The sequence below is a fragment of the Oryzias latipes genome, chromosome 15 (assembly GCF_053564925.1).
Source record: "Oryzias latipes strain Hd-rR chromosome 15, Olatipes_Hd-rR_3.1".
NCBI lineage: Eukaryota > Metazoa > Chordata > Actinopteri > Beloniformes > Adrianichthyidae > Oryzias > Oryzias latipes.
Window position 1 is genome coordinate 16,766,186 of NC_136251.1, and position 8,610 is coordinate 16,774,795.

Consider the following 8,610-nt stretch of genomic DNA (forward strand, 5'->3'; position numbering starts at 1 on the left):
AAGTGCTTAATGATACTCAGAGGGCTAATGAGATTTCCTGGGTTTAGGAATATTTTTGAACAAAAATAACAAGTAGTCTGTAATGTGATTGTTTATATACTGGAGATTTAAAAAAAATGATGTAATATAACCTTGAATATAATTGTTTCAAGATCAATGCTGCTATGCTGCAGTTTTTTTAGGTTTGTCAACAGCTATATAAAACTAATTGAGGTATTTCCCTCAATTAGGCAAACACCTCAATTGTTCCAACTTATGTTGTTATTTTTTCCAATTGGGCATTTACCAAAGATGCAGCAGCAGGAGAAACATAAAAAAAATGAGAACGCAAGGAAATTCAGAGCATAAGCTTTTGGTTAAAAGGGAGAAATGTAGTGCAAATCAGCCAGGAAGTCAGGAGATGGTGCGTCCTTATAGCATGTACACTCATCTCGTGACAATCTATAAATATCCTGTCACAGGGAAGCAACATCAGAAGGCTTTGGACCTATAATAGTCTGAATGCAAAGATGTGTTTGCTCACAAGTGTGAATCCAGTGTGTATGTCTGCATCACAGCCTCTAATGTCCTTCCAGCTGTTTCGTCTTGCTCTTGCTGTTTGGTCTTTTTCTGTTATGTAGGCCAGAGGTCCCAATGTTTTTCTACTGACTCACTGCTCACTCTCCTACACTAAAATGGACTCACCCTATGTACAATGAGAAGAAAAGACCATTACTTGTATAAGAAGGAGAAAAAAATTTCTATACCAACACAAGATACAGAAACATGCTGTGTCCTCTTTTGAGTATAGATTTTATTTTTGTAACAATTTAAAAACATTTTAATTTTAACTGAACAGAACAAAATTATTTATTTATTTATTCATTCATTCTTGCAACAAATGTAATCTTCAATTAAAATAAAATATCTATCATAGAGAAACACAAAAAAACTGTTTTGCATGAAAATGTTGAAAATGTTGTCCTCAAAGGGCCAGATGTAACTTATACACGTAACTAAATGTAATGTAAAATAAATGTAACTACTCCTTAATGTTAAATAACTCATTTATTTATTTATTATAACTTTTTAAAGTGACAATTCCAGTTCCATAGAAAACATATGTTTGCTTGTTACTCTAGCATAAATCCTTTTAAATTTGATTCAGTCAGGTTAGGTTATATTTACAGTGTTTGTGTCCTAATGTGTGTTTCCCAATCCGATATTTCAAGTCCAATTCCCACTAGATATGAATAAATACACACTAATTTTTGTTTTTTATTTTAAGGAATTTAATCTTTTATGCTCTCGCAGGCCACATAAAATCACATGGTGGGCCACATTTGGCCATGGGCCTTGAGTTTGACACATGTGCCTTAAACCCTCCTTCTCAGTAAGGAAAAATTCCACCAAAAAAAAAACAGATTGCGGAAAAAAAAGAAGAAACCTCAGGGATGTCCACATGAAGGGTGGATCCTCTCCCTGGACGGATAGGTGATGTACACAAACTCTAAGAGAAGAATTCGCTTCTACATTAGCAATTCCATGTTTGGTTGTCTGACTTCTTGGTTCTTTTGTTATCAGACATGGGTTGGGTTTTAAAATACCTGACGTGTTTCGACGGCTGCCTTCCGTCTTTGTGAGAATGATTATCAGGTGGTTGTGTGTGACGTATATAAAAACTGTTGATTGTGACTGAGGTGGTGTCACCAGTCAAACTTGGACAGGCGACTCCGCCCCTTGATGTCCATTAGCTGCTGGGTGATTTTGCTCCAGGTATTAGACAGCAGTAAGGCCCCCCCATCCCGGTTCATGGAAGTGTGGGCTTGCTTTCGCATCTCCACCGCCTCCATAATCCATCTGCGGTTCTGCTCTTGTTCTTACAAGAGCAAGACAACAACAGGCATCTCAAGAAAATATGAAATCTGCAATAACAGACCACTGCGAGCAAAAAACCATGTCATGGCCAAAGTCCTCCACACTGAAGAAAACAGACACAGCAGATGGATCATGGAGGCACTTACAGTCATATCTAATGTGACAGTGTTTTGTTAAGTTTGAGCCAGGGAATAATGTATAGGTTTTTTACAAAATACTGCTTAAAAACGTAAGAGTTTGCTAAGATTGCAACCGCCGCAAACTCACCACACGCACGCCGTTCAAAATCTTCAATTACTAACTCCAACATTTTTTCCAAAGTAGTTTCCCAATGATGCTCGAGAAATTAGGAGACGATCGATAAAATCCCTTTGATGAGTTTTTGTTTGTAGTTGATAATAAAGGTGCTTTTTTTAGTTCAACATGGCGGCCTCTTACTAAGGTCAAATGTCAATGAAACTTCTGTGGTGGTTGTGGACTTAAGCTGGTGGCTTGTCTGTGAAATTTCGTGATAATCGCACGAACAAAAGTGTTGTCTTCCTATAATGTATAAAAACTTGAAAATAGACAAAACCCACTATTTGACACAAAATGGCCACCATAGGTTGTGTGGCCATCCCATAATATTATCAAAACTTCCTTTGGATATCCCCGACACTTGCATTTTGGTTTCATTTTTTTATTTCAAAATATTTTTTTCACAAGCGATTTTTGGCCCATTCATTTTTTTTAATGGTTTCGCTCACAATGCCTAAAATTCATTTTCACAGGGTGACTTTTTGCGCGTGTGCAGAGGGTCAAATCTTTGTTCAAAGGCACAAAACTTTTTCCAACTGCAAAAACAATTTGGTGACTGCTGCTGCGGGCCTTAATTATTCTTTAAAGGCAACAAAAATCTATATGAAATCAGTTACTTAAACAATACACATTTGGAAATTTTAATATCTTTTCGTCTGTGTTTATTGATCAAAGGTATAATGATTAATTGCCTTTATCAGTTAATTGATTTATATTCCTTGATCTAACCAAATCGATCTGTCTGACCCAAGTTTTTTATCAAATCCACCTATACCATTTAAAATCTTTTTAAAATTAAACACATTGATTATAATCAATCTTAAAAAAATACCACTTGGATTAAGATACAGTTTGGTTGTTTTACTTTAAAGTAAAAATGACCAAGTGCACCACAGCAAACAACACACATGTGATTGCATTAAAAAACGGATCCAGCCATCATAATAGTCCAATGTGTGGAAACACTTTGATTTTAGCAAAGACATGTGATCATACAGTATAGTAGAATGTTCTAATAATGTTCCCTTTGGATCATATTGATATGGAAAACAACAGTGGTCTGAACTTTAGGAAAATTAAAGTGTGAACTGATTTGCCATTAATTCCTGTTTACTTGCTTTTTGTACACATACCAAAGCAGCAATAAAAAGTGTTGTACCTGACGTTGATACAGGCGTTAAAAAAATGTTAAAAATTGTTCAGCGAAATATAAAGTTTGAATGAACTAGGATTTTAAGGCCCAAGACTTCCATAATTTTTGTCTCTTGGTTCTTTACTCCACCTTTGTAAATTCCTTTTTTTTTTATTTATTTATTTATTTATTTTTTAAACTTGTCCTGTCCAACAGCTGGGCAGACAGATGAGAGCTGAGGGCCTCTTGTGTTGGACATATTTTACTTTAACAAGAGGGGTTATTAATCTTCAGACAAACCAAAGGTATGTCTGAATAAACCCCTTTTGTAATTGAGGCCAAACTTTATTAATTTCAATCATGTCTGAAAATCTTTGGTGTTGGACCGGACGGAAAAGGAAAGAGGGGAAGAAGAGAGAGGGACGTTAGAGAGAGGGAGGGTAGGGGGTGATAATAGGAGGGGAAGGGGGATAAGACCATGAAGCACCATAAAGCAACAAGTTTACTGGTTGTTAATCATTATGGTAGGGTTCAAATGTAGTAAAAAACAAAAAAACAAAAAAAAAAAGGGGCGGAGCCTTTCCACACACACACTGAAATGTATTAAACACACCTGCTAGCTGCAAAAATGTCCACCTGTCGACATGTACACAAAACAGATAGTGTTCACACGCATACTTATGCCTTAAAACCAACTAGTGTGAAATATTTCAGTCATTCAGTCATGCAAACTGTTAGTGCAAAGGTGAGCTAACACCAGTGCTCAGGTGAGTGTTTATGTTCTTCTAAAATGGGTGGTGGAACGTGAAAAGAAGGAGGGAGAGTGCCCAGCCATCCCCACCCCAAGACCCCCACCGCAGCAGCAGCGGCAGCCGGAATTCCCCCAACGCCACACGGGAACCGGCAGGGAACAACCGCCGCCCGGGCGACCAAGCCCGCCACCCAGGCCAGGGCCAGCAGGGCCGCCGCAAGGCCCCCAGAGCCAGAGGCCAGGGAGGCACGGAGGGAAAGAGAGCGCCGCCCCAGCCCAACCAGGAGAGCAGCCCCCCCGCCGCGCCGGGAGAACCCAACGCAGGGCCCCACTGGAGAAGGACGCCCACAGCCGCAAACGAGCACCCCACCACCACCCAGGAGTTCCGGGCATCCCCCCGCCCCAACCCCAGATACGAGCCAAACGAGGCAGGGGCCCGCCGCCCCCGCCCAGGAGGGGGGAACCCCGGGGAAAAAAGAGGGGCCCACAAGGGGTGTTGTAAATATGGCCCGACCAGGCTCGGCCACAGTTGGAAATTTGGTGGGGCCCAGCACTCAGGAGCGAGGACCAGAACCCACCCCCCAGGGACCAGACACCCCCGGCTCAGTTGTAATGTGAACCCCCCCACCGTGCGGAGAGAGCACCGCCGGGCCCAGGAAGCCGGCACCCCGGGGACACGGCCGCCGTTGCAAAGGGGCCCGTACCCCCCACCAGGTAAGAGGCAGGGGACAGATGGACCCAGGTCCCACCTTCCTTGCAAAATGTGTGTGCGTGTATGTGTGTTTGAGAGGGTGTGTGTGTGCATGTGTGTGTGTTTATGTTGGGATGTATATATTGAGGGGGGAGGGGTGTGTGTACTAAGGGGGATGCAGTTAAAATTGGCGGGTAGGGCACTAAGGGGACATCTCCTGATTACTCACAGTGACGTCCCCTCACCCTCCCCACCAAGGGGCCCTAAATGTCTAAGGTGCGGTTAATATTGGCGGGTAGGGTGCTAGGAGGACATCCGCTGCTTGCTGGTAGTGATGTCCAAGCACCCCCCCTACCAAGGGCCCTACATGTCTAAGGTGCAAATAAAACCGAAAGAGGGGGGGCCCACTCCATACGGCAACCATAGGAGGGGGCCACTGCCTAGTAAACCCCCCCCCCCAAGGCTCATCGCAGGCTAAGCCCCCCACCCCCTCACCATATTATGAGGTTATATGAGGAAGGGGGTAAGTTGGGGACAGCTGATAGACTGTCCCCCGGTGGTCAAACAGCTGTCCCCCGCCCCCCCCCCCCCCCCCCCCCCCCCCCCAGCAAGGGGGCCAGGCCCACCCAGCCCAGGGGCCCCACCCCCGGAGGCGCCGACACCCCAGGCCCAGCACCACCCCCCCCCACACAGAGAGAGAGGAGCCAGAAAGCGCCGCCCCCCCCCGGAGCAAGCCCAGGCCCCGACCCCCAAACGCTGGCACTAAAAGAGCTCTGGTCAGGCCTCGACGGGACCGAGGCAGCCAACCGGCCGGGGAAACCGCCGATGGCCTCAGCGGAGTCCCCGACCCGTCAACCCCCCCTGCCCCGTACCAATAGCGGCCCCCCCCTCCCCCAGAATGCCCCCCCACAGGACAAGGCCGACAAGACCCCCACCCCACCCCCCCCCAGACCCCGCAGCCGAAGCGGATGACACCCAGAGTGACCGGGGGCCCAAAGAGGGTTGTCCCATCCCGCCCCAGAGCCAGGGAAGGGCCGATCCCAGCCCCAGGCGCAGATGGGAAGCCCATCCAGCGCCGCTGGCCCCCCCCCCGAGCAGCGCCCCCCGCCAACCCCCCCCAGCACAGGCAAAGGGACCACCCCCCCAAGCCAAGCCAGACCACCACCCCACCCACCCACCACGCACCCCCACACCCAAGCCCAGAGGACCACGCAGCGCCCCAGCCCGCCCCAACCAGGCGCCGGACCCGACCCCCCGACCAACGGAGCCCCCACCACCCCCCGCCAGGCACCGGAGGCCCCGACCCCCACCCCAGCCCACGGCAGAAGGGCAAGGAGCAGCGACGACCAGGCCCCCCCCACCCCCTAAGTCATGGAGTTAGCTATGGGAGACCAGAGAGACCGAATTCTTTCAAAGTTACTTGAACTTTGGGCTGACATTTTTTCCAAGCTGATATGATCAAGCAGCAGATTTCTGTGTTGACTTATATTTATATTTTTTTTGCTTTTCCAATTTATTAAAATAGTTTTTTTAGCAATGCAAAGAGTTATGAAAATGATAGAGCCTAATCCTCCTTCTACATCGATGGCACTCATGTCACCAAGCACACAAAGTGACGGTGAAGCTGTGATTGAAACCTTAAGCCAGACTGATAGATCGGCACATACCTGCTGCCAGAGAGCCTGGACAGGCGTGCAGAACCATAGTGCATGCATGTAATTGTCGGGTAGATTACTGTCACAGTGCTGACAAATGTCTGAGTTACTGAGACCCATCTTGAACATCCTCTGTCCAAGAGTTTTGAAATGGATTAGCTGCAGATTTGGACTTTTTGTCATTTTAAAGGTGTTTAGACAAAGTTCTGACCAAAAACTTTCATCTGTGCTGATGCTCAAATCCGCATCCCATTTTGTTGTCGGAAGTGAAATATTATCTAAATTACATAAAAGTTTGTATATTTTGGAGAGAGTTTTATTCATTGAGAAATTGATCAGAGTGGTAACTACATCTGGTAGCTTTAAATCGTTGTCTCTGTATTTAAACTTTTTAGTAATAATTGATTTAAGTTGCTGATATTCCAAGAAGTTATATATTCCATGTTTGTCTTGAAGTTCCTGGGGAGTTATGAATCCTCTATTAATAATTACGTGCTCTAGTTGTTTTATGCCCCCTGCTTGCCAAGCTGGGAAGTGGATAATTTTTTTGTTTATGAGGATGTCTGGGTTGTTCCAGATGGGTGTCATTTTGCACGGTTGAATTGATGATTTTGATATTTTGAGAAATTCCCACCAGGCTGTTAAAGTGGCATTTATATTAATACTTTTGAAACAATCCTGTTTTTTAACTATTTGGCTAATAAATGGAAGATCTGACAGGTTGATCTTCCCACATAACGCCTGTTCCAAGTCTAACCATGAGTTAGTTTCTGGATTATTTTTTAACCATTTTTAAAATGTATTGTAATCTATTTGCAAGAAAGTAATTGTGGAAGTTAGGTAATTCTAATCCTCCACAGCTTTTTGCAGATTTTAAAGTTTTTAGACTAATTCTTGCAGGTTTATTGTTCCATAGAAAGCTTGATATGGATGAGTCTAATGTTTTGAACCATTTTAATGGCGGTTGTGTGGGAATCATTGAGAAGAGATAATTAACTTTGGGTAATATTTTCATTTTTACCGTGGCTACCTTGCCCATAAGGGACAAAGGCAGGTTGGTCCAGCGTGTTAGATCGTCCTGTATGTTTTTCAGTAATGGGGTGTAGTTTAGCAGCACCAGTTCTGATATTTTGGGGGAAAAATAAATACCTAGATATTTTATATTGCCTGATTTAACTGGTATTGTGAGTCTTTGCTCCGCATTACTGTTCAGTGGTAATAAAACAGATTTATTCCAATTAATGGAATAGTCTGATATAGAAGAGAATTCATTAATGATTGTTGCCGTTTCATTTACAGAATGTATATTACTTAAAAACAGTAATATGTCATCTGCATAGAGACTGATTTTATGATGGCTGTGTTTGGTTTTGATTCCTTTAATACTCTCATTCTGTCTTATTGCTGCAGCTGGAGGCTCGATAAATATTGCAAAAAGAGAGGGGGAGAGTGGGCAACCCTGTCTAGTTCCTCTTCCAAGAAAAAACCTGTTGGAAGTCTGTTTATTAGTTCTAACTGATGCATTGGGGTTGTGATATAATATTTTGATCCAATTGATGAATGATTCTCCAAACCCAAACTTATGGAGGGCAGCAATGAGGAACTTCCAATTTACTCTATCAAAGGCTTTTTCAGCATCCAGTGATAGTATAGTCATTTCCTGGTTTTTGATGGTGGCAAAGTCTATTATGTTAACGAGTCTGCGGACATTGTCATCCGAGTGTCTGCCTTTGATGAATCCAGTTTGATCAAAGTCAATTATGTGAGGAGTGACTTTTTCTATTCTCTGTGCTAGTGCTTTGCAGATAATTTTTACATCTGCATTAATTAAAGAAATGGGGCGATAGCTTGAAGGACTCGTGGGGTCTTTGTCTGGTTTTAGAAGAAGGATAATGTTGGCAGAGTTCATGTTAGGTGGTAGAGATTGGCTTTCATTGATAAATTTTACCGTTTTATAAAACGTTGGTGCCAGTTGTTCCCAGAATTCCTTATAAAACTCTGCAGGAAAGCCTTCAGGCCCTGGTGCTTTACCATTAGGCATAAGTAACAGAGCTTCATGAAGCTCAGACAACGAGAGCGGAGAGTCTAAATTTGTGATTTGATCTTCGTTTAACTTGGGCAGGTTTATATTGTTGAGAAATGAGTTGATGCTTTGTTCTGATGGATTGATCTGTGGAGTGTATAAGTTTTGATAAAAGTCTTTAAACGCATTATTAATTTTTACCGG